We start from the raw sequence: 27,977 nt of genomic DNA on the forward strand, positions 1-27,977 counted from the left end.
ATCTAGAACACTTGAGTCCTCCACCAGTTCACAGTTTCTCTGAAACTACAAGGAGAGTCCCAAGAAACACATGTATGTATTAAAAACATTCCAGATAGAATCACATTTTATTACTAACTGGGGCTTTGACTCCACAACCCCATATAAATTGGTGTTCTGGTGATTTGGGCTTGTATGTTTGTGAACCTTTAAAATAGTGGAAGCCTAGTTGTGGCTAAGCACAGGGTAAGAACACAGAACCTGGCATCTCCACTTTCTAGCTTGGAGACCAGGAGAAAGTTCCTGAATGTTTCGCGCCTCTGTTTATTTACCTATAAAATGGAGAGAAATGAGTACTACCTGAAGAGAAACCTGCTGTCATTCTAAAAAATTTCCCCCCTATAAATAAGGTGTCCATTTTCTCTGGTTGTTGTCCAGATTTTTTTTTTTTTGTCTTTAGTTTTCAGAAGTTTGTTTATGATGTGCCTTGGTATGGATTTTTTGGTTTATCCTGTTGGAGTTCTCCCAACTTTTAAAAATAATTGAACTATAGTTGATTTACAATGTACACCTGTTAGTTTCAGGTGTACAGCAAAGTGATTTAGTTTCATATATATATATATTTATATATATATAATATATATTTGAGATGTCAAATATCGTTCCCTGTACTATACAGTAAATCCTTAAATCCTTGTTGTTTATCTATTTTATATATAGTAGTTTGTATCTGTTAATCCTAATTTATTCCTCACCCCCTTCCCCCTTGGTAACCATAAACTTGTTTTCTATGTCTGTGGGTCTGTTTCTTTTTTGTAAATAAGTCCATTTGTATCATTTTTTAGATGCCACTATAACGGATATCATATGATATTTGTCTTTCTCTGACTTACTTCACTTAGTATGAGAATCTCTAGATCCATCCATGTTGCTTCAAATGACAATATTCCATTCCTTTTTATGGCTGAGTTCTCCCAGCTTCTTGACCCTGTAGATTTAAGTCTACAGTAGAATTAAGTGTGTTAATATGTATACAGCATTTATAACAGTATCTGTCTCATAAGCACCATAAAAATGTTAGCCATTAATACAGTTAGTCCCTCCTTTCCTCAAGGTAGCACAGAAAACAGAAGGCAGTGCAACATGGTCAAAATCTGTTCCTCCGTTGAAAGCAGCATCTTCTAACCTTTTGATCCTGAAGACTGCTTATTGCCCATTTCGCTTTCAAGTTTATGCTTTCCCCTTTACTATGTGAGCAGTTCCCTAACACCGCTGGCACTGAGATACTTTTACATTATGTTTCATTATGTAATAAACGAATAAAGATCATAATTTCTTTGTAGTTTTTCTGTATCCTGTCACCTTACTGCTCTTTCTTATTAATTCTAGGAGCTTATTAGTTGATTATTTTGAATTTCCAGGTGGCTAATGATTTTATATGTAAACAATAATCCCAGTAATTATATTTTTACTTCAGTTATGACTTAGACTGCCCAGACTTTGAAAAACATACGATTTTCTGATTTCCAATATAGGCAAACTATCCATTCTCTGTTTCCATATCAACAACTTCTTTCTCATAATTATCACCTCTTCTTTTGCTCTGCATCCAGGAAAGCATCTCCTTACTTATGCTTTTGTTTGTTTTTTATTGCTCCCAATATTTTTATTGATGATTTTATTGCTGGACAAATATCTTAAAGAATAATTTCCAATAATCAGAATGATATGTGAGACATATTTCCAGACATTGATGCTCCTTTATTACAGAATTAGAATGATCAGAGGAGATGAACCAAAATATTTTCCTCTCATCTTCTGGTCCATCTGCATTTGTTCTGTGCATAAGTAAAGAAAACTCTAGGATTTTTCTCTGTCCAATTCCATGGGGCTACAATTATTGAAGTTTCTATTAGTATTCTTTCTTCTCTTATTATTACTTTCCAGGAGAGTTGCAATTTCTTGCCTTTTCATGTATCTTTATGAACGTTCAAAAGAAATTTAAAGATAGTGTATCAAGCATCAATTTTAACACATACATCTTTGTACCAAATACTAACTTACAACTGTTTCTTATCTTTGCGAACTTGAGTATGCATCTCTGCAGACTCAGTTTTATATCTCAATCAAATTGGGGGGGGGATGAGTGAACTAAAATTATTTATGATGTTTTCCATTGCTAATATCATCTTTGATCATAGGCTTATGCTAATAGGGACATTTAAGTTATGAGGTAAATATAATGCAATTTAAGTAATGAAGATTATTTAAAAAAATATTCAGCTCAAATTCATGCGACCCCGAAAACTCCACTTAAAAATAAGTGCCTGGGTATGGTGTAACAATTCTGACACCACTGTGCATGTATGCTGAAATTGAACAATTAAGTAAACAGACGGTGATGGGAAGATCCAGGTTCCTTACTATTGGGGTGGGAGTTTGAGCTAATCAAGGAGAGGAGGCTAGAATGATTCATATGGTAATGGATTAGAATTGAAATCACAGGTATAAACTCGTGTTTAGCTTAATATAGATGAAGATGGTTGCAAATAGAAATACATAGAGGTGTGACACACACACACACTGGCTAGTATAACACACATATTTCTTTGCTCTGTCAGCTGGGAGGGTCTGGGGGCAGCAACACCCTAGGAGCAATGAGCACACCTAGCACCCAGATTTGGTTTTTAGTACCACTCTACAATAGACAGAAACAGGGCTCCTTAGAGAAATGGCTAATTCTAAGACTGGGGCAGAAAATATCTATGATGAAGAACCTGGGCATCTTTTAGTATCAAAAAGTAAGGAAGTGCAAAAAACAAACAAAGAAAACCCCAATCCCCCAAAAAACCAGAACTCTACAAGGATGAGGGTATATCAAAGGGACACCAGAGCCAATGGAAAGATCTCCCAATGGCCCAACCTGAAACAATTTCAGCAACAAAATTAAGTAGTAGTAGATTGTAACTCAAAGTGTAAAATAAATATCCAAGAGTCCATATGATATAACTAAAGTATTGAATCAATTAATAGGGAGACTCAACAAATCTCCCATGCCGAAGCATTCATAATAATTTATGTAGATGCTCTGCCCTCTACTAAGTGGGGCATAACTCTCCATTCCTTAAGGATGGTCTGTGGATAGCGGTTTCTTTCCAAAGAGGACAGTATGGAATGGGAGGGGGGTAAAGTAACTTTACAGAGGAGAGCCCCTACAAGGCTACCTTAGTGATCAACAGTGATCAGAATCAACAGTGATCAAAATCAACGGTGATAAGTCATGGGGTTAATATGTGCCCTTGATATGATGTGATGAGAATAGCCCTTCACCTCTGTGATCTTCCTCCTAAAACACATAACTCCAGTCTGATTGTAAGAAAAACAACAGACAAATCTCAGTTGAGGAAAATTCTACAAAATACGTGATTAGTAAGTACTCCTCAAAACTCTCAAGGTCATCAAAACCAAGAAAAGTCTGAGAAACGGTCATAGCTGAGAGGGATCTAAGGAGACATTACAATTAAATGTAATGTAGTATCTTGGATGAGATCCTGGAGCAGGAAAGGGCATTAGGTGAAAACTGAGGAAATGCGAATGAAGTATGGACTCTAGTTAATAATAACGTATCTGTATTAGTTCATTAATTGTAACTAATGCACCATACTAAAGAATAGAGAAATAATATTAAATAATAAAGAAAACAGGCTGTGATGTATGTGGGAACTTTGCATTATCTTCCCAGGTTTTTTTTTTTTTTTTCTGTAAATCTAAATCTATTATAAAACAAAAAAATTTACTTTAAAAAATGCCTGCAGGGTAAGTGAGTGAATGGAAGGAACAATAAAGAACAGGAAACAAGGAGAGAGATTTTAAAAATACTGTGTAATGAAGGAAACTTTGTGGAAAATAATACATTTGGTTAGTTTAAAAATATAGACTAGGATCATTTATTCTTTTCTTTTCCCTTGCAAAAATAGATGCAAATAGAAGGCAAAAAATTTGGACACTGTGTAACTAAGCCAGCATGTGGCCAATAGCATTGATTTCAGTTAATAGCTTATAATCACAATAATCAGGCCAGGGCCAGTGAGCTAAGCTATTGGAACTATTTTTCCAATAGAATAATTACTTTAATTCAGACCAGGGAACTATTGGGGGTGGGGGAGGTGTGTGGTTAGGGTAGTACATAGACCCACTGAAATATTAATTAGTTTATGCAGCTATGGCCAAAAAGCACAGGAATACAGGCTTATATGAGGGAAACAAACCAAAAAGGGACATGAACAATTTTTCATAATTGTGCTGATTTGATTACTGAAAAGTATATTTTGAATTCGTTTTGCTGTTGAATCATTACAAAGCAATGCATTTGTCATCTAATTGTTAATTGCTTTTCATGATGTAGATAAATTATAATCAACTTTTTACATTTGCAAATATTTCCCAGCAATCTGATGATGAGGTGCTATTTTGCATTGTTTCTTTTTTTTAATTTTCAAAGTATTTTTACACACTTGATGATTTATTTTTTTGTCAATTGAAATAAAAGGTTTTCTCCTTCATTATAATTACATATATTAATTATCAAAATTTTAAAATATATTGAAAAAGAAAAAGAAGAAAAGCTAACCATAATCTCATCATGTTAACTTTTTAAATGTATTTCCCATTAGGCTTATTTATTTTTGAACTACAGTTGTGACTATATGTATATTCAATTTGTGTCTGACTTAACAACTTAGCATAAGCATTTTTTCATGCTACTTAAAATTTTTAATAATCACTATTTTGAGTACTGTGAAATATTAAATCAGTTGTTACATGGTTTACTAATTTATTAACCTATTGGACATTTAGGGGTTTTCCCCAGTGATATTTTATTTACCTATATATGGTCCAATTCCAGAAGAAAAGTCCAAGCCCACTGATTTTTTTGTGTGTTTCTGTGTGTGCTGTGACCACAGCAGTCTTATATTTGAAACTCAGGAAAGAAACCACTGGAGTCCAAACAGCCAAATATGGAAGTAAAATATAAAGGTATTTTTTTAAACTGCCACATTCATTTCAAATCCCATTCATTTAGCATCATAAGGATGAAGGATATATCTGGTTAGCTGTGTAATAAAGTCAGAAACACACTGCTTACTGGACATCACAAGACAGTTGCCTATAAAACTAGACCTCGGACTTCAGCTTCCTTTTCTCCCAGGGTATCATTCTCTCTGGGAAAATAGTAGTCTGAGCAGCCTCTAAGCCGTGCTCATACTGAACTTCCAAAACTGAGTCCATGACTATGATTGGTGGGGTGAGAGCACCCGTGCCAACAGACTCCAAGTCAGGATCGCCAGTTAGTTTCCTAGCAAGCCAATGGACAGGCTTCTCAAAGTTGTAGTTACTTCTGGCAGAAATCTCATATTACTGGAGATTCTTCTTTCATTAGAAGACAATGGATTTTTCCTTAATTTCTCAGTCCTTAATACGCACTATGTTGCCATGCAATAAGGTGAGGATGTTTTCATATATTCCTACCAGGTCTCTGTGCCACTTAGGTGCACACTTGTAACTCTCGATGTCACATCAAACATTACAGTGACTTGCTGGGCTTGGATCAAATAGCCATTTCTCAGGCTACCAAATGTATGTCTGATTCATTGAATTTAAAAAGTCTATTGTTGGTATGAAACATGGGGCGATAGACTACAACAATCAAAGTGACTACATCTCAAACTCATGAGTCAAATGACACTTTGAAAATATAGTTTACCAGTATTGTCATCACCAACCAATTCATATTTAAATAGAACTTGGGATTCTTTTTGGGCAGCCATCATGATGGTTCTTCCAGAATTGTCTCTCTCTGTTCCTCAGCTGGCTAAGCCCAATCAATTTTTTACTTGATTGTTGGTTGGTTCTTATATAATCTCTGTTAGTGATGAAAATGAGAACACTTAAAATGTTAAATATTGCAGCATGAAAATGCCTTTTGACCTAAAATTGCTGAACTTTCTTTTGAATTAAAAACAAAATTCAATTTATAAATGGATGCCTCATTCATGGATATCTAATTCATTCATTCACAGAATACTTACTGAAAATCTAGTGTGCTAGGTCCTGTTCCAAGTGCTATGAACAAAGCAGGTAGGAATTCCTGCATTCATGGAGTGTATCTTTTTCACCAGCCAGAATCGATGAACCACTGCCTTCTGAGATGGAGTTGGTAATACCTAGAAGGTCACTATTTCTGGAGAAGGAATCTTGACTAGACACTGGATATTCCTTACATTCCCACTCTGGGTTCCCCTCCACTTACCTAGAGTGAGCAGTCACAAGACAACAGAGGAGGCATCAAGAGCTACTAAAATGAGACAGGGAACCCAGAGGACAGATTCTGCTGAGACAGGGTCCAGTGAACAAATTCTACATTTTGTGTGTGTTGGGAGCAGGGGAGCTTGTGGGCCAGAGGAGCAGGGAAATTATTTTTCAAAAACAAAACAAAACAAAACAAAACAAAAAAACCTGCCAGACTGAATAAGATATACTCTGCAAAAAAACCTAACATGGAAGAAAGAAAAAAACAAGGCTTAATTTTCACTAAGATTTGGGTGCAAACCAGAGTTTTAAATTAGAACAAGAGCCAAATAATGCCTGAAAAGAAACAGAAGAGTCAGAATGATGGGTTTTATGGCTGGTTTAGAACCATGAAGTTGCTCAGGATTTTTGAATTTTGCTTTTATTTTGGGGGTGGATGAGTATAAATAGTAATCAATATTTCAGAAATTTAAAAAGGGTCACTGGGAGTGAGGAAGATTTATGGAAAACTACGGACCCAATACTGTCAGGTTGGATCTTTTAATCCAACAAGAGCAGTTATTAAATTTACCAGGTCCATCCTACGCTTCATACTGCACTTCAAGGAGGAGGAAGAGACTAGAGCCACAGCTTTGGAATTATTCTGTATCTTGTCTACGCGGGACTAGGAAAGCCATTAGGGAGCTGCCAACATTGTATGAGAATTCAAACGAGAGCCTAGAAGAAAAGAAAATAGATTGAATGTGTCCAAGGAAGACAGACAAATAAGAGGAAGAGAAAAAGAACTAGGGTAGAGGATAGAGGTAGAATGTATTAACTTGTACTCCTTGAGAAATTAGTTTCTCATCACATCCTTGAAGATATTACTTGCACAATTTACCACGGTTGTGTTGAAAGAAGACAAAAGGACAGGTTATAAAACGGGCTTGGGAGAAGTTAGGAAAATATGGAGCTTCATCTATTCTCCCGTCATTAAATACTGGAGTTTAGTTGGAATGAAGCAAGATAAATTGTGAATTTGGTTAAATGAAAGGAAATGGATTAAAGTGTGGTTTTTGTTGTATACTAAGAGTTTTTTGCCCTTTTAGATGAGGGTAACTCCAATCATTTTCCCTTAAAATTTGAAGTAAAAAAATTATAAAGCGTGAATAAATAATTTCTTCTGAGTTATATCAGCTGATTATCTAATATGCATCCTGAATGTGTGAAAGAGTATTTTGGAAAGGTCTATGCCTGTAAAACATTGTGTGAACAAAAATCTCTCTGATTTCCCCCATAAGGGGAACAGCTTTGTGATCTCAAGCTGAGAAAGATAGGAATGGTTTCCTGGTGTATCAGCATCACATGGATCCAAATATTAGCTGGGCATGAAGAGTGAGGTAGTCGCTAAAAAAAAACAAGAGTTTTTTCTGGATCCTTAAGGCCCCACTGTGACCTAAATTACACACAGACGTACACACATACAATTTCCAATGACATCCGTTGAAACTTCCTCTGAGCAACTGGGAAAGGGACTTGGCCCAGAATTCCAAGAAACCCAACCTGAGGTTAAAACCATAGTCATTCCCAGTGCTTCTCAATTGATTCAATTTCCAGCGAAATTATTGTTGTCTCTGGTTCCAATAGCAAACTAAAGAGAGAATTGAATTAGAAAGGAGAAACATTTTGTTGAAAAAAAAAAAAAAAAAAAAGGCAACCACATTACTCTGTGAGAACATTTCAGAAGGACCCAAAAGAGACAGAATTCCGAGGTGCTATTCTCAGGATCTGTCGGGTTACCTGGAAACAGATGTTTCATGTAACTAAGGTAGTGACCGCAAGTGAGCAGGCGTGGGGAAACGGGGTGAAGAAACTAACACCTTCTCTTTCCTTCAGTCTCATATTTTTTTCCCCTTGAAACCAAAGCTTGATTTGCTATTTGGCTCAAGGAGCAGAAGAGGACAGAGGAAGTCACAGTGCATTTCCATTTCTTGTCCAGTTTCCAGTCCCATGTCAGTAGAGCTAAACCTTGGATGGCCTAGCAGCGTCCCTACGGAGGTCTGCTTGGCAGAGAAAGGGAAGGAGTTTGCATTGGAGGACAGCCATCTGCAGCGCTCAGCCCACAAGCTGTCTGTCTGTCCCCTCTATCCCCTGTCAGTACTACAGTGGAGAGAACAAGATAAAGAATACTCCCTTTCTCATCAAAAAATCAAGAATTTGGTGTGTGCGGCAGGCAGCAGACTGTGCCTCCTTGGCCAATGTGAAAGCTGGCTGTAGGAGCTCGTCTGCAGCGAAACAAATCAAAGCTGCCCTGTGGCTCAAACTGTAGGTGGCCTAAACCCACCTACACAGCAGCTTCTCCATGACTCACAAGTGTCACGATTAGCAGATTATTGGGCCAATTATATGGAAACGTTTTTAAAGAGATAACAGGTTTAGAGTCACCATCACAGACACACCAGAATACTTGTCTCTACTAGACTTTGGATTGCATTATAATGTGAAATCATTTAATTGCTAGCATTTATCTACTTTTGGAAAATAGGGTTCTGAATCCCAGGCTGCTGAAGGGAATTGCCTGTGGTATAGTCAGCTATTTTTAACAGTAGCCAAGACAAGAATTCAGCTCTCCTGCTGGCCATCCCAGGCTTAATGATTCACCTTTGGTAGACATGGCTCTTGCCCTGGATCGCACACAAGTTGACAAGCAGTCCAGAAAAGTTTTGAACAGATTGTCCTCAGGCCATTTATGTCCTCAAGTACGAATTCACTGAGTATCTTTTGCTAACAAGAGATGAATGTGAGGGGAGTAAGGTTCCTCAAGATTCTAGAGAAATCTGTGGATATACCAAGGCCTGCTACCACATTCCAAACAGCTTTGTCTGAAGGCTTCATTTCTTACTGAGGTAACCTGGACATCTTTTCTGGAGGAACACCTAAGAAAGGCTACCATTCTGGAGAATTCTGGGGTTTGCAAAGAATATCTGCAGTGTTGTGGAAACTGATTTCCAGCTGAACTCTCACAGAACTTCCTGGAGTTCCGAGCCTTATTTTAAAATAGCACATGGCAAAGGGAAAAGTGTAGGCACAGTCTCTTTTTAAAAAACAGCTAAGCAATATAAGAAACAAAAAAGGGAGGAGAATCTGTAAAGAATTAATATGAAATCTCCGTGCGATGGAAATATTTAGAGTAAAAGACACAGAGAATGTAGTTCAAATGGGACTTGGGGTGCAAATGAGTAAGGCTAAATAAAAAATAAATTAAGTACAGATGAATGAGATAGCATCACTTAGTGATTGCAATCGCAAATTCTAAAGACAGACTGACCTGACTTTGGGTCCCAGCTTGGTCGTTCATTAGATATGTAGCCTTAGGAATATTACTTAAGACCCTTTCACCCAAGTTTTTCATTCGTTAAAGTAAGAGTTGAACAAACCGATCTCATAGTTGTTCATGAAACTTTTCAATGACCTGAAGCGTGTACAAGCTAAATATGAAGCCTGGTACAGATTAAGTGCCCAATAAATCTTAGTTAAAGTTATCTAGAAATACAGTAATCAGAGTCTGAAAGAAAGTGAAAAGAAGGGGCAATTTATTTGGTGGACAGTAGCAGGAAGCAATTTAGATATAAGAACTATTATGGAAAAATGCCAGAAGGTATGGTGGCCATATTATCTGAAAAAATAAATTAGCACACATAGCTTGAGAGTGGGAGAGATGACCACTGTTGGGATTGCCGTAGGAAGTCCAGGAAAGGCCATCTCTACACGAAAAGTGTGAATTAAATTTACGGAAGAGAAAATTCTTCTGCTAAAAGCTATGAGAAATTAACATCTTTCCTTAGGCTATAATTTTGAGCTAGAGCCAACTGTAAATTACTTAAAGTTTCATAAATTAATGTGGTTCTTTCTTCTTCTCTTTGCATTTGTAGATGCACAGAGTTTGATCATTTGACTACTTGTGAATTTTCACCAGAAGTACTTAATGGAGAAGAGATGAAAAGTCAACTAGTCTTGATTTGCCAGGTGAGTGTAATGGCTGCCAAGGAGAAAACAGTCACTGCGGCTTCCCCATCAGTTTGAACCTAGATTCCAGTGATGTCCTTAGAGACTATGCCTGTAACTTGGTTCTGCCCCAGGTACATATGCCCAATTTCATGAAGTGAAGACTTTTGGGGCTTATAAAGAACAGTTGTCTCCCCTTATCCATGGTTTCCCTTTCCTCAGTTTCATTTACCTGTGGTCAACCATGGTCCAACAATGTTAAATGAAAAATTCCAGAAATAAACAGTTCATAACTTTTAAATTGAATGCCATTCTGAGCAGTGTGATGAAGTCTCCTGACGTCCAGATCCATTCCCCCAGGATGTGAATCATCCCTTTGTCCAGCGTACCGCATTCATCTCTTTAGCCTTCTCAGTTATCAGATTGACTGTGGACTGTCGCTATCACAGTGCTTGTGTTCAGGTAACCCCTGTTTTACTCAACAGCCCTAAAGCACAAGAGTAGTGAGGCTGGCAATTCAGATATGCCAAAGAGAAGCTGAAAAGTGCTCCTTTTAAGTGAAAAGGTGAAAGTTCTTGGTTTAATAAGGACAGAAAAAAGTTGTATGCTGAGGTTGCCAAGATCTACATTGAGAACAATTCTTTTATCCATGAGACTGTGAAGAAGGAAAAAGAAATTTGTGCTAGTTTTGTTTCCCCTCAAACTACACAAGTTATGGTTACAATGCGTGGTAAGTGCATAGTTAAGATGTAAAAGGCATCAAGTTTGTACAATCAGATATTTTGAGAGAGAGAGACCACATTCACATAACTTTTATTACAGTATATTGTTATAATTGTTCTATTTTGTTATCAGTTTTAATCTCTTACTGTGCTTAATTTATAACAAACTTGATCATAGGTATGTATGTACAGGAAAAAAACATAGTATATATAGGGTTTGATACTATCAGTGGTTTCAGGCATCCACAGGGGGTCTTGGAATGTATGCCCCATAAGGGGAGACAACTGTATAAGCATTGTGCCAGGAGCCAGAGGTGCAAAGAGCAATGAATAGTAGTGAGGAGGTATTAAACAAATGTGGCGCCAGGGAGAAAATACACATTAAAAAAATAATCTTACATATAAAATATACATAAGGAGAGCTTTGTAGCTTAATTGTGAAAAAAGTCATCACTGAGGAGGAACTTATTGCTGAGACCTAAATGACAAGAAGGAGCCTGATGCTCCAAGATCGAAAGGAATGATGTTCTAGGCAGAAAGTACTAAGGCTGTTTGTGTGTTTGAAAGACAAAAAGTTGAGCCTACGGAAATGAATTAGTTAAAGGAAAAAAATTATTTATTAGTTAAGGCTGTGTATGAGTTAATATTAATTAAGCAGCGTATATTAATTTATTATTATTAGTTTATTACAGCTTGCCATATGTTGATGTTATATAGATTGATACTGTATCAGCTCATTTTAATGTAGGAAATGTATGATAGCATTCTTCCTATTTCATCCCTCCAATCCTTTGTGCTATTGTTGTCATATACTTTCCTACTACATATTTATACATGCCACAATATTATTTTTCTTTAAAAATCAATTTTTGTTTCAAATAATTTAGAAAGAAGAAAAAAAACCCCAATGTATTATATAGTTACCTACATATTTACCATTTCCTAAACCCATTGATTCTTTTTATGGATCCAAATTTCTAACTAACATAATTCTTCATAAGCCTGAAGAATTTCATTTAGCATCTATTGTAGTGTAATGTGTTGATAAAAATCCTCAACAAGGGAAGAATAGAAGAGAGTATCCTCAAACAGATAAGCACATACAAAAAATCTTACATAACATGCATAAAGGTAAAAAACTGAATGCCTGATCTATACTGTTGGGTTCAAGGCATAGATATTCACTCTTACATCTTCTACTCAACGTTGTACTGCAGGTTTTAAACAGTGCAGCTAGGCAAGAAAAAAGTAAAGACATCCTGATTGGAAAAGAAAAAATAAAACTGTCTTGATTCACAGACAACAGGATCATCTATGTAGAACACCTAAGGAATCAGCATAAAAGTTGTGAAAACTAATAAATGAACTTAGCAACTTGAAAGATACAATGGACATATACAAAGTCAAAAATTGGAATTAAAAAAACCTGCACTATTTACAATATCAATAAAACAGGGAATACTTAGGTATAAATCTAACAAAATATTGTAAGATTTGTATGCTGAAAGCTGCAAAACATTGGTGAGAAAAGCTAATGACACAAATATGAAGAGAGCTCTATTGGTGATCATGGGTAACAAATCTTAATATTGTTAAGAGGGCAGTTGTCCCCAAATTCATCTATAGATTCAGAGTAAAGCCAATCAAAGCCCAGAATTTTTTTTTTCCTAGAAGTTGACAAGGTGATTCTATAGTTTTCATGAAAATTCAAAGGATCAAGAATAACTAAAAAATTTTGTAAGACCAAAACATAAGTATTTCCACTTCTGTGAAGATGGAGTAGACATACTTTTTCCTATTCCTCTGACTAAGTACAGCTTAAAATTGCACATTATATATGAAACAAACATATAATGACTCAAAGGTGGAGAGAAGACACTGGCTAAGGATTTTGGAACATGAGGAATTAATGGTAGTGAGTTTTATTGCTTTTCTTTTTGCCTCATATACTCCATACTTGAAGATGAAGAAACTGGCAACCAATAAATGCCACAGTCACGGGGGAAGTGGGAAGCACAGAAACCAATGACAGTAAAAACCAAAGGACCAGAAAAGGGGCAGCCTAACAAGAGAGAAAACTTTTAGGAAAAAAACCACTCTACTATAGTCAAACACTACACACAAAACAGCAACAACAAAAAACAAACTCTGACCTTTTCATAAAAGTTTTAAAGTTTGATGTAGTCTCATTTGTCTATTTTTGATTGTTTTACCTGTGCTTTTGGTGTCATATCTAAGAAATCATTGCCAAGTCCAATGTCATGCTTTTCCTTTATGTTTTATTTGATGGGTTTTATAGTTTTACATCTTATGTTCAGTTCTTTAACGTATTTGAGTTAATTTTTCTATGTGGTATAATGTAAGAGTCCATCTTCATACTTTTGCATGTGGATACCTAGTTTTTCCAGCACCATTTGTTGAAGAGACGGTCTTTTCCCCACTGAGTGGTCTTGGCACCCTTATTAAAGATCATTTGTCCGTATACATGAGGGTATATTTCTGAACTCTTTATTCTATTTCACAGGTCTATTTGTCTATCTTTATGCCAGTATCGGACTGTTTTGATTACTGTAGCTTGGTCATATGTTTTGAAATCAGCAAGTGTGAGTCCTCCAACATTGTTCTTCTTTTTCAAAATTGTTTTGGCTATTTGGAGTCCTTTGAGATTTAATATTAGTTTTTGCATAAATTTATTTCTGTAAAAAATGCCATTGGCATTTTGATAGGAATTGAATTGACTCTATAGATTGCTTTGGGTAGTAGGGACATTTTTAACAATATTAAGTCTTCCAGTCCATAAACATGGAATGTCTTTCCATTTATTTGTCTTTTTAAATTTCTTTCAGGAATGTTTTATAGTTTTCACTGAGCAACTTTATGTTCTTTACAGTTATTTCTTGTTTTAATAAATTTATTTATTTATTTATTTTTGGCTGCATTGGGTCTTTGTTGCTGTGCACAGGCTTTCTCTAGTTGCTGTGAGTGGGGGCTACTCTTCCTTGCAGTGCATGGGCTTCTCATTGCAGTGGCTTCTCTTGTTGCGGAGCACGGGCTCAAGGTGTGCAGGCTTCAGTAGTTGTGGCACGCGGGCTCAGTAGTTGTGGTTCACGGCCTCTAGAGCGCAGGCCCAGTAGTTGTGGCACATGGACTTAGTTGCCCTGTGGCATGTGACATCTTCCCTCTTTACAGTTATTTTAAACCTTTGTCAGGCAGCTCACAGATCTGTGTCTCTTCAGAGTCAGTTTTTGGAATTTTATTACGTTCCTTGACTGACCCAATGTTTCCCTATTTGTATGCCTCTTAAGTTTTTTCTGGGTTTGGGGCATTTGAAAAAACAATCACCTCTCCAAGTCTTTGCTCACTGGTTTCATACAGGGAAAGATCTTCACCATCACCCCAGTTGGAGGTTCTAGGACCTCTCAAACTTTATCTTACTCACCCTGGCATCTCCCTCAACTTCAGTGTCTTGCTCATATCTGTTTTCAGCAGCTCCCAAACTCTAGCAGTGGTCCCTTCAGCACTATGAGTCGGACAAGACAGAAACTAGTCACTTGGGAAGCCCCCAGAGAAGCCAGAATGTTAGACTGATGATCCACTCGTCTGTTCTCATCCTGAAGGAGGAAGCCTGGTACAGAAGGTTTCCTCCCACTTGCTCGTGCAATTTTGCATAAGGGAGAGGGGAATGAATGACCATGCCAAATGCCACAAGGTTTCCTACTCCTTGTGTTGGAATCCATTCTTGGTTTACAGTGTCCTGGATGCTGTAACTTCTCAACTGGTCTCTAGAGTTCTCAGAGAGGTATTGTGATTCATATATTGCTGTTAACTTTTTGTCTCTGTGGGGGAAGGAGGGCCTGTAGTTTACTAGTACATCACGTGGCTAATGTCACTTGATTAATTAATTTTTGACCAAGATGTGAAGGCAATTTAATGGAGAAAGCGTAGTCTTTTCAACATAAGGTGCAGCAACGATTAATCACCCAAAAGGAAAAAAGAAAAAAGAAACTTTGATCCATACATAAAGTTAATTCAAAAGCAACCATGGACCTAAATGTGAAATTTAGAAACTATAAATGCAACTAACTGCAGTATATGACTTCTTGATAATACCATTTATATGGAAATTTAAAGGTCCTAGAATAGTCAAAGCATCTTGAAAAACAGAAACAATGTTTGAATACTCACATTACCTTATCTTGTGATTTAATATAAAGGTACTATAATCAAGATAGTATGGTACTGGTTTACGGATAGATAAGTAGACCAAAGGAACCTAATGGAAAGTCAAGTAATAGATCCACACATAGATTTTTTGACAAAGTTGCTATTGTTATCTAGTGTGGAAAGAAAACTCTTATTATCAATCTTATTGTTTAAGTGGATATCTTTATAGAAAAAAAGTGAACCTTGACCTCCATTTCACAGTATACAGAGATCTCAACTGAAGATGGATTATAGACCTAAATATAAAAGCTTAAAATACAAAGCTCTTTGCTACCTGGAGATTATCTTTGCTACATTGAAGTAGACAGATTGCTTAGAATATAGACATCACTAACAATAAATGAAACACTTGAGAGATCGGATTTCATCAAAATTAATAAACATTTGTTCATCAAAAGATATTGTTAAGAAAATGAGAAGGCAAGGCACAGATGGGGAGAAAATATTCAAAATAGACATATGACAGAAGGAACTCATATCGAGATTGTACAAATCAAAACTTTTACAAATAAATAACAGAAAGCAAGCAACTCATTAAAAGTAAGAAAAATATGAAAATAGATCCTTCAAAAAAAAAAAAAGGACGTACAAATGGTCAGTGAACACGTAAAACATACTCAACATCTTTAGTCATTATGGAAATGCAAATGAAAACTACAGTGATTACCAGTACATACTGATTAGAATTTCTGAATTTAAATTGACTACAAATTTCAATTGTTGAAAAGAACGCAAAGCAACTGGTGCTCTCATACAGTATGGTGGGAATATAAAATAGTACAACTTGAGAAAGTTATTAGCATTTGCTTTTATAGAATTAAACATACATTTATCTTATGGCAGCAGTTTCACTTCTAGTGATTTACCCCAAAGCAATGAAAGCACGTGTCCATCCAAAGGCTGGCGCAAAGATATGTATTGCATTTTTATTCATAATAGCAAAAATTGGGAGTAAGCCAAATGTCCATCAAGAGGAGAATGAATAAATACATTGTGGTATATTCACACAGTGGACTGGTATTCAGCGATAAAAAGGAACAGATTACGGATACATGTGACATTATAGACAAGTCTCAGAAATAGCATGCTGAGCGAGAGAAGCCAGACACAGAAGGGTGTGTACTGTTATTCCACTTTTTTCAGTGGTGTCTGTGGTTATTGAAATCCAAATGGTAGTTCATTTGGGTTATGGAGGTGGGGAAGGTAGACTGGAAAGAGGCTTGAAGACACTTGTAGTGTGAGGTCAATGCTGTTGATCTTAATTGGGGTGCTGGTTACATGGGTGTACATGCTTGTGAAAACTTCTCAAACTGTTCACTAAAGACTGATGTATTTTAAAATCTGTATGTAAGTTTACCTTCATAAAAAATTTTTAAAGGAAAATAAGAATATTTTTTAGCAAACAAAAACAAGGTAATTCATGACTAGCAGATGAGCACTCGTGGAAATACCAAAGGTTATTTTTCAGACAGGTATAACAGGTGTTGAAGATGTAGTTGAAACCCAGAAGCTGCAGGTAGCAATGTAAGTTGGTACAACTTTAAAAAAAAAAACTGTTCAGACTTATCTATAAAACCAACGACCTGGCAATTCCACATCTCTTTACCTAGGACAATACATCTGGGATTTTCCATGTGTATCTGCAATTTTCAGAGAAGGTGGGAAATTCAATAGCAAGGTCAGAATATAAGAAGCAGTCCAATCTCTGTTTAGATGGTGGGACTGATGGGCATTAACCTGTGATGGAACCTGGGATCCTGAACAGAGCTGGGAATCAAGGAGGGTGAACCAAGGGTAGTATGAAGGGAGAACTGCAGCCCCACGCCCGCACCGTGTGGCCTGGCAGGCTGGCCCTAACCACCACAGAAGCACAGCATCCCACTCACGTCAGGGTCCACACGGTCCTAGCGCTGGACTCTCCCAGAAACAGATTAACACCTGTAAATCCAAGGCTATGGAAATGCCTCTGGGTAGTCTCACTCTTTCATTTTAATTAAAACTCAATCTGTTCTCTGATAAAACAAAAAAAATCACAACACTGATTACAAGTGGTGCCTTCCTACATGCAGTTTTTCTACCCAAATCCTTGTCTTTTATTTCCAAAGCATTCAATCAGAACTTCCTATGTTCCTTACATTTTCCTGGCACAGCAAGCTCAACAGAGGGTTGAGGTGGAAGGAAGTTAAAGCAAAGTCAAAGGCACCGAAATGAATGAGAAAACAATATAGTGTTTGGGGAATTAAAAGTAATTCAGTCTCACTGGGCTGTCAGCAGTAAAGGGAGCTGGGGTGAGAGTGGAAGCTGGAAAGGTAGGCCAACCTCAAATTGGAGAAATTTTGCAGATATGCTTGGATTTTCAACTTTTTCTCAAGTGGTCATGAGTTTTTACCACTTCACTCACAGTTACAAAGATTAAAGACTCCAATCACTTTTTTTTTAATCTACCTAAGAGTTTTTGAAAGGCAAATGCTCTCCAGAAGTTTAAGGATTGTCTCTCTATAAATATATTCACATGAGGACTATATTTCGGGAAACAATGTGGTGTTCTTTTTGTGTGTAATCTGTGCTTGACATAGAGTAGTAAGAAAGGATCCAATTTCCTCCCATTGGCCCTGGTTCTCATACCATAAGCGTTGACCCAATTACTATCAAGACCATTCTTCACAGACTTCATTATCTACTTCCTTTGCAGGTTTGTGTTGAAATGTTTCAGACTCCACCTAGGGATGCTTTAGTGAAAGTAGGAATTAAGCCTATCTAAAAAGTGAAAAGAAAGCACTTCATTTAATTCCTCTCCTGACCAGCTCATTCACTCTTTCACTAGTTCTTCAACTTCAGAATCTCTAGTACAATGACCTTCCTGTGCTTCTAATCTGTCTATGACCTTTTGTTTCTGTTTCTTTTCCAATTTAGATAAGGCCTGTGGATCATCAATTCAAACTCTTTCTGTGTCCTTTAGTTTTTCACCCCCTTTTTTTTTCTTCCCAGTAAAACCCAAATGAACATCTTCACGTCCAGAAGAAGAGGAACAGGAAATGAGGAGTATGGAAAAACAATTAGATAGGAGCCAGCCCAGAAGTAGGAAGCCCACCATGATGGTCTTCCTGTAATCTTAGAAATGAGAAGAGCCTACGCGATGGCACAGGGACATAAAGCACTAAGATTAGATTCTAGGAAGTGGAATTGTAAGACTGTTTCTGGCTTTTGCAGCTGGGTAGTGGCCATCTGTTCACTAAGATTGGTAACAGTGAAAGAGTAGACTTTGGTAAAGAGGAGAGAATCTACTTTCGCTAAGAATTGGAAGTCCTTTTGAGGTCTCCAAATAGAGCTTTTCCGGAGTTCAAGAGAGAGTTGTGGGATGCGTAGGTGACTTGGGAGTCATCGGCAGGTAAACAGTAACTGCAGCCAGGGGGTTTAATTAACCTACAAAAGGAAAACGTGTTGAGAGAGAAAAGGAGAAACCAAAGGCCAAAACAGGACCCCATTAAGGAAATGTGCAGAGGCCAAGGGCAAAGAAAGCATCAAAAAATTAAGTAATGAGCTGAAACAATGCTGAGAGGTCAGGAAAGATAAGGATAGAAAATGTCTTTCGGATTTAACAATGAAGAGTTAATTATTGCCTCAGAGAGAATATGTAATCATATTTAAGGCTGGAAACTAAGTTTGCAATAGCTTGAGAAGTGAATAGAGCATGATAAAATGGAGAAAACTTAGAAATTGTCATTCAGTAAGCTCAGCTGAAAAGGAAAAGAGGACAGGAAGAGGACAGTGCATGGATGAGGCAGTATTTTAAAGGTGATAATTTGAGTATGTTTAGATGTTGATGGGAAAAAACTCAAAGATAAGGAGAGATGGAACATTTAGAATCATATGGAAGAAATAGATGGAGTAAGGATGCTGAGAGGTAGGTGGGGGTGGGAGCCAGATCACAGGCAGTGAGATTATTTGAGACTGAAAAAGATCTTCCTGTTGAACCCTCTACATTGTTGGTGAGAATGTAAGTTGGTGCAGCCACTATGGAAGACAATATGGAGGGTCCTCAGAAAACTAAAAATAGAACTACCATATGATCCAGCAATCCCACTATTGTGCATATACCCAGACAAAACTATAATTCAAAAAGATACATGCACCCCTATGGTCATAGCAGCACTATTCACAATAGAAAAAACATGGAAGCAACCCAAATGTCCATCAACAGATGAATGGGCAAAGAAGATGTGGTACATATATACAGTGGAATACTATTCAGCTGTAAAAAAGAATGACATAATGCCATTTGCAGCAACATGGATACAACTAGAGATTATCATACTAACTGAAGTAAGTCAGAAAGAGAAAGACAAATACCATATTATATCACTTATATGTGGAATCTAAAATATGGCACAAATGAGCCTATCTACAAAGCAGAAACAGACTCACAGACATAGAGAACAGACTTGTGTTGCCCACGGGGAGAGGAGGAGGGAAAGGGATGGACTGAGAGTTTGGGGTTGGTAGATGCAAACTATTACATTTAGAATGGATAAACAACAAGGTCCTAATATATAGCACAGGGAACTATATTCAATATCCTGTAATAAACCATAATGGGAAAGAATATTAAAAAAAAGAATGTATTTAGGTGTACAACTGAGTCGCTTCGCTGTACAGCAGAGATAGGCACAACGTTGTTAATCAACTATACTTCAATTTTAAAAAATATTCCCTGTTGCTTTGATTTGAAAGGTAAGGATTAGGGATGAAAACAGTTGTAGGCAAGTAGGCTGATAGGGTCTGGATCGGGAGCAGGGAATAGCTGGAGTTTCCTCCCAAAGGCATCTATTTCTTTCTTTTTTTTAAAAATTAATACAATTTTTAATTCAAGAAAAACTGCTTTAATTAAAGTTTTGAGACTACATATTGAAAGGGCATTCTACATATATGGGGAAACTGATACAAAACATTCAACACTGAGATATATTTTACTAAAATATTTATATTTTAAAGGAAAACGAATCATTTAGGCATCTAGGCAAAAAGATCAACTCACAAAGAAATGACAGTGAAATTGTCATCAAGCTTTTAAACAGTCCCCCTTTATGTCAGGAGACGATGGAGTTAAGAAACTCAAAAGAAAGTAAAAAGATAGCAAAGGATTTTATATATTCATCTGTAGTGTGTTGAATAGTGGCCCCAAAAAGATAGGTCCAAGTCCTAACCCCCAGTGCCTGTGAATGTGAACTTGTTTGGAAATAGGGTCTTTGCCGATGTAATTAAGTAAAAGATCTCAAGATGACATGATCCTGGATTTAGATCAGGCCCTAACTCCAATAACAAGTATCCTTTAAGAGACATAAAAGAATACAAAGAGACACATTAAAAAGAAGGTATTGTGAAGGTGGAGGCAGAGATTGTTTTTATGCTACAACATGCCAGGGAAATCCAAGAGCTACCAAAAGTTGGAAGAGGCAAAGAAGGATTTTCTTGTAGAGCTTTGGAAGGAGTATGGCCCTTCCTGTATCTTTTTATTTATTTATTTATTTATTTTCACACACACACACACACACTGTATTTTATTTTTACAAGAGTTAAATAAACTGACACCAAGCATTGTAAATGGATGACCACAACAGAAGCAACAATGATTGCAATTACCGAACACAAAACACACTCATACTATGTCATAACATTGACATTCAGTCCAGTAATCCTCCACTGTAGCAGCTCCTTTACTTTGCAGTGAAAATTGATTTGTATATTTTTTGCCTCTGAGTCCTTGTGGGATTTTTTTTATTATTATTCAAACAGAAAGTCACAAAAATTATAATCATCCTCATCAGTTCACTCAGTCCCATGTAATTAATTTTTTTATCTTGATCTTTTGTTAGCACTTTTATGAATTCATCAGTTTTCCATTAGAGTTCAGAAAATGCTTATTCATTCAGTTCAGCAGTATAGTCAGTTACCAGAAACCTGTACTTGTCCGTCTTTTCCATGAATTCCTTGAAGATGAAACCCTTTTATAGGAACATTTTTGCAAAAGCATCACAGTACACCCAGAACTGTCTGTAAATAACAAAAGACTTAAAAATGACCACAGGGCTTCCCTGGTGGCGCAGTGGTTGAGAGTCTGCCTGCCGATGCAGGGGACACGGGTTCGTGCCCTGGTCCGGGAGGATCCCACGTGCCGCGGAGCGGGTGGGCCCGTGAGCCATGGTCGCTGGGCCTGTGCGTCCGGAGCCTGTGCTCCGCAGTGGGAGAGGCCACGGCAGTGAGAGGCCCGCGTACCGCGAAAAAAAAAAAAAAAAAAAAAAAAAAAGACCACAGCTAAAGATTTGATGAAAGTTCATAATAATGCAATTGACAAGGAAATTGAGTTATTTCTGAGGTATACATTTTAAAGTAATAACTAGAATTATGACTTATAATATACCAGAACATATAAGATTTTTAGAAATTTCATGTAATGTCTGAAACATTTATATTAACATATTTCCATACAAATAACCCAAAGAAAGTTTAGTATTAGTTGTTTTTTTGTTTGTTTTTTTATACTGCAGGTTCTTATTAGTCATCAGTTTTATACACATCAGTGTATACATGTCAATCCCAATCGCCCAATTCAGCACACCACCATCCCCACCCCACCGTGGTTTTCCCCCCTTGGTGTCCATATGTTTGTTCTCTACATCTGTGTCTCAACTTCTGCCCTGCAGGCCGGTTCATCTGTACCATTTTTCTAGGTTCCACATACATACGTTAATATACGATATTTGTTTTTCTCTTTCTGACTTACTTCACTCTGTATGACAGTCTCTAGATCCATCCACATCTCAACAAATGACTCAATTTCGTTCCTTTTTATGACTGAGTAATATTCCATTGTATATATGTACCACCCATTTGTCTGTCGATGGGCATTTAGGTTGCTTCCATGACCTGGCTATTGTAAATAGTGCTGCAATGAACATTGGGGTGCATGTGTCCTTTTGAATTATGGTTTTCTCTGCGTATATGCCCAGTAGTGGGATTGCTGGGTCATATGGTAATTCTATTTTTAGTTTTTAAAGGAACCTCCATACTGTTCTCCATAGTGGCTGTATCAATTTATATTCCCACCAACAGTGCAAGAGAGTTCCCTTTTCTCCACACCCTCTCCAGCATTTGTTGTTTGTAGATTTTCTGATGATGGCCATTCTAACTGGTGTGAGGTGATACCTCATTGTAGTTTTGATTTGCATTTCTCTAATAATTAGTGATGCTGAGCAGCTTTTCATGTGCCTCTTGGCCATCTGTATGTCTTCTTTGGAGAAATGTCTATTTAGGTCTTCTGCCCATTTTTGGATTGGGTTGTTTGTTTCTTTAATATTGAGCTGCATGGGCTGTTTATATATTTTGGAGATTAATCTGTTGTCCTTTGATTCGTTTGCAAATATTTTCTCCCATTCTGAGGGTTGTCTTTTCATCTTGTTTATGGTTTCCTTTGCTTTGCAAAAGCTTTGAAGTTTCATTAGGTCCCATTTGTTTATTTTGTTTTTATTTCCATTACTCTAGGAGGTGGATCAAAAAAGATCTTGCTGTGATTTATGTCAAACAGTGTTCTTCCTATGTTTTCCTCTAAGAGTTTTATAGTGTCCAGTCTTACATTTAGGTCTCGAATCCATTTTGAGTTTATTTTTGTGTATGGTGTTAGGGAGTGTTCTAATTTCATTCTTTTCCATGTAGCTGTCCAGTTTTCCTAGCACCACTTATTGAAGAGACTGTCTTTTCTCCATTGTATATCTTTGCCTCCTTTGTCATAGATTAGTTGACCATAGGTGCGTGGGTTTATCTCTGGGCTTTCTATCTTGTTCCGTTGATCTATGTTTCTGTTTTTGTGCCAGTACCATATTGTCTTGATTACTGTAGCTTTGTAGTATAGTCTCAAGTCAGGGAGTCTGATTCCTCCAGCTCCGTTTTTTCCCCTCAAGACTGTTTGGCTATTTGGGGTGTTTTGTGTCTCCATACAAATTTTAAGATGATTTGTTCTAGTTCCATAAAAAATCAAAGGCATCTATTTCTAATATCAGTTATTTTAAGGAAGTGAAGGGAGAAAGTTGAGATCAAAAGATAAAAGGGACTAGGGCAGAGGAGAAGGAAAATGAAGATGAAGATCCAGCCAAGGGTCTTCCCTGGTGACGCAGTGGTTAAGAATCCACCTGCCAATGCAGGGGACATGGGTTCGAGCCCTGGTCCGGGAGGATCCCACATGCTGCGGAGCAACTAAGCCCATGCACCACAACTACTGAGCCCACGTGCCACAACTACTGAAGCCCACACACTTAGAGCCCATGCTCCACAAGAGAAGCCACCGCAATGAGAAGCCCGCACACCACAATGAAGAGTAGCCCCCACTCGCTGCAACCAGAGGAAAGCCCGAGCACAGCAATGAAGACCAAAGCAGCCAAAATAAATAAGCAAATAAATAAAATAAATTTATTTTTAGAAATGTATTTCAAAAAATAAAAAGAAGGTCCAGCCAAGACTGGCAACTACCTAGATGTGTAATTTCATATTCTCAACTGTCTTCTAATAGAATTACCTGGAGAACTTTAAAAAATACTTATTCCCAGTTTCCAAACCAAGAGATGCTGATTTAATTGTTTTGGGCAGAGTATTTTTCAAAAGCTTCCTAGGTGATTCTAATGTACAGCCAGAGTTCAGAAGGTTCTGCTCTGATCCCGTTGTTTTTGGGATTTTGCACCAACTGGGTAGAAGTAGCGAAGGCAGATGGTTGAATTGACTAGAGTTGGAGTTTTGCTGGGTAGGTTCAGAGGAAGGATAATGGAAAAAGGTTGAAGGGCTGGCCTACGGAGTCTAGGCTGAAATGAGAAAATGAAGAACGTGAGGTGATTAAAAAGACTGATAGAAAATAGAGTAGCCAAGGCGTGGTGAACACATGCAGAAAGAGGAAGACGGCAACTGATTGATCCGGAAGCAATGAAGGAAGTAGCATTCCCTTTCAACTTTCTGATGACCTAAATCCACTCCTTCAGTAGCATGCCCCTGAAAATTATTTTTAAAACATTTTAGACCAAAACTATACAATAAATAGAAAATAGAGTTTATAGAGAATTGGTAATTACAGCAGTGCTTAAAGTATGGAGGAGCAGAAGGCATAGATAGTGGGGGAAAATTCTCAATTAAAAAAAATTTGTTATGACTTTTCTTACTCCTCATGTATCACTCTGAGGTTTCTTGTAATTAAGAACTTTTAGCACCTAAGAAAGTAATTGGGATCTTCAGTTTTAGTGGGTATTAGTAGTAGTAGTATGATTTTAAGATAATCCCTCCTCTGGAAGTAGAGGTATGAATAATGCTTTTCTCTAAAGAAAGGATGTGGTTAATTGAATTTAGGGATCCTGGCTATATTATCATTAAGTTATTGGAATGATCTTAAGTCATCTGCATATAATATAAGATTTTAAAGAATAGAAGCCCCAGAATGAGACGAATGATAAACAAGGCATCAACAGACCGCAAGACAAAACTCGTTTACTCTAGATTTCTGTAAGAGCCTAGGAAAAAAACTGTGAACCTTTCTTAACAGATGAAGTGACAGTAAGATGGGGGAAAACAGCAGAGACCTTCACATCCTACAGCAACACAGAATGAAGTCTCGATCATAACTTGAGAGAAGAGAAAGAAAAACGCGCTCTGAGAATGCTCACATTATTTCACAAGGAGTCTTAGAAAAAAGACAGAGCACTGTTCATTGGAATTTTTTTCCCATTGTTCTCTCTCATTAAAACTGGCCCTGTTTTGTCTTCCTCTGAGACTGTTTGAATTGTAGATTCCGATGTCCTTTGAACTTTGTTCTTTGATAAAAGTTGGGCAAAAAACACATGCCACAGACAACTGTGGACCTGAGATTTGAGGCTCGTGATAGTCCTGGGGAAAACTGCCCGCCCCGTGCCAAAAAAAGGAAGACAAGTGTTCAAACTGACCAGGAGGCAAAATATTTCCATGGTTAGTCATCAATATCTACTAAGAGGCATCAATAAACTGCAAGCTTTTTAGATTCAAAGGATTTAAAAAAAAAACAAAAAAACTCCTGTTTACCATCCCCGTCAGGCTGGCAGGGCAGAAGGAAACATCTCCTAGGACTGGTGTCCATCAACACATTTCCACCAAAACAGTTTCTGGAAAAAAGCACATTTCTGTGTGTTCCTCCTCAAAAGATAGTGCCTTTTCAGTAGCCTGAAAGTAAACATGTGACAAATTAGGGAGATTATGGAGGAGTTTTGTTTTCAACTGTTTTTTCCACTCTATGCCTTTTTTCTTCCTTCTTGCAAATGAGAGTCTGTAAATGTAGGCATTTATGATTTAGGGTCCTCTTTGATTTGAATACCTTTCTAATGGTGATAGTGTAAATTGATTGAGGTCTGTATTCCTTTTTCTCTTCCCAGCAGGCTGTTTCTCTGTGTCTTAGTAAATTTATGGTGCTGCTTTATTCCAACTGGCTGGATTGGGTTGCATTCGTGTTACCCAGATCACTCTTCCTCATAATTGAAATACATAAAAGCTAAAATGTGGCTCAGAGGATTTCCATTGGACCCCATATATTTGAAGGGAATTTTTGAGCACAGAATGCAAAGCTTATCATATTCTCAGAATGTGAAATCATATTCTCAGAAAAACAGATCCCAGAGCAATAATGCTTCTCACCTCCAACACTAGACAACCAGGGGAGCTGACCCACCGAGCTCCATTCTGGGGGAAGACAGAGGTTGGGATCCAGGCTTATAAACTTCACTGAGCCCCCGGACCCAGGAAGTGAAGTAATAATTACTTCAAGTAATAATTACTCATTGAGTAGTAATGAGGTAATACACACCAATAGGAAGTCTGCGTAACTAAGTCCCCATGGGGAAAGTCGACAGAACTCTCCCTTCTATACTTAGTGGTCAAACATACTGAAAAAAAGATAGGTTGGACTCATGAAACATTAATACACCCAAGAAGCAAACACAGAAGTAAGAGGATGGCGTGTTTAATTTCTAGATCACTGCCAGAAACATTTTTCAGTATAGTCACTGCCTAACTCAACACAATTAATTGAGTAATTGTCACGTTTTCTGACTTTGCCAGAGAAAAATGGTTTTAAAGAGGAACCCAACCAGTCTACTCAAAAGTTGTTGTGTTTTGAAAGTCCATCTCATCCTCAAACTTTTATCGTCGTAGGATTTAGGGAAGTTGTTGAATCACAAGGAAATAAGGACATGATCCAGACAACTGAATGTGTATTGTTCATAGATTTACCTGTGCTTTTCTCTTGGGGCAGCTGTTTTGATGGCAAGAACCAAATGATACCTTATTTTGTTTTAAAATGGGGATAACTACACATCTATTAGAGCAGCTAAAATGAAATGAAACATAGTGACAATACCAAATGCTGGCAAGGATATAAAGGAAATAGATCCTGTATATTCCTGGTGGGAGTATAAAATTGTAAAGCCACTCGGGAAAGTAGTTTAGCAGTTTCTTAAAAAATTAAACATACACGAACCCAATGATTTAGCAATCACACTTCTGGGTATTTTAGCAATCACTCCTGGGTATTTATCTCAAGGAAATGAAAACTTACATCTACGCAAAGACCTACATACGAATGTTCATAGCAGCTTTATTGGTAATAGGCAAAAACCGGGTACAGTCCAGACATCCTTCAATGGGTGAGTGGTTTTAACGAACTATGGCACATCCATACCTTGGAATACTACTCAGCGATAAAAAGGAACAAACGATTAACATACACCACAGCTCGGCTAGATTTCAAGGGAATTGTGCTAAGTGAAAAAAATCACAATCTCAAAAGCTCACATAATGTATGATTCCATTTGTATAATATTCTCAAAATGACAAAATTACAGAGATTGAGAACACATCAGTGATTGCCAGGGGTTAGGGATGGGGTTTGGTGGAGGAGAGTGAATGTGATTTTAAAACGGTAACACTGATGGGACAGTTCTCTGTCTTGCCTGTGGTAAAATTGCATAGAACTACACACACACACACACACACACACACACACACACAGGTAGAACTGGTGAGATCTGAATAAGGTATGTGAATTGTAACTATCAATTTCCTAGTTTTGATATTGTACTATATAGTTCATGGAAGATGTTACCATAGGGAGAAATTGAGTGGAAAGTACATGGGACCTCTCTAATATTTTTGCCACTTTCTGTGAACCTCTAATCCTTTTTAAAATAAAAAGTTGAAAAAATGGAGGATAACATGAAAACGGGGCCACCCTTGAAACATTGTCTGAAAAAGCTGACCAACTTTATTTTGTGGAGATAAGAAAGCCAGAGTGACAACGTGTGGGTAGACGGTGGCTATAGAAATAGAAATTATTCCCAAACGTAAACTGATTCTTTTGTATGAACAATCTATTTTTGTGTTTCTGGAAGCTAAAAAACCTGATTCACTGTGTCTATTGACACTTTATTCTAATGGTTACATGTCAATTTTTCCTAATGAAACATGTTCCAAAAGACCAAGCAACAACATATATTGCTGTACAGCTTCAAGACACTGTTCTGTTGGCTTTGAACTCTTGTCACATTGACTTTCTGAAGATATGCAGCAGCTGATAACAGCCATTGGGGGTCAGACTTCCCTATGGCATCTATTCAAACATATTTCTTAGCCAGTGCAACTGCAGACTTACAGGTTAATAGAACTCAAGCCTTCCTTTCTACTTGTAAGAGCTTACCAAAGCAGACA

General features: G+C 37.3%; 1 pseudogene; it reads right to left on the reverse strand.

Moving 5' to 3' along the window:
* Positions 1-5,154: 5,154 nt before the first annotated feature.
* Positions 5,155-5,807, reverse strand: LOC136141924 (GTP-binding nuclear protein Ran-like; annotated as a pseudogene).
* Between the last annotated feature and the right edge of the window lie 22,170 nt (positions 5,808-27,977).

This window comes from Phocoena phocoena, chromosome 21 (genome assembly GCF_963924675.1).
Source record: "Phocoena phocoena chromosome 21, mPhoPho1.1, whole genome shotgun sequence".
Classification (NCBI taxonomy): Eukaryota; Metazoa; Chordata; class Mammalia; order Artiodactyla; family Phocoenidae; genus Phocoena; species Phocoena phocoena.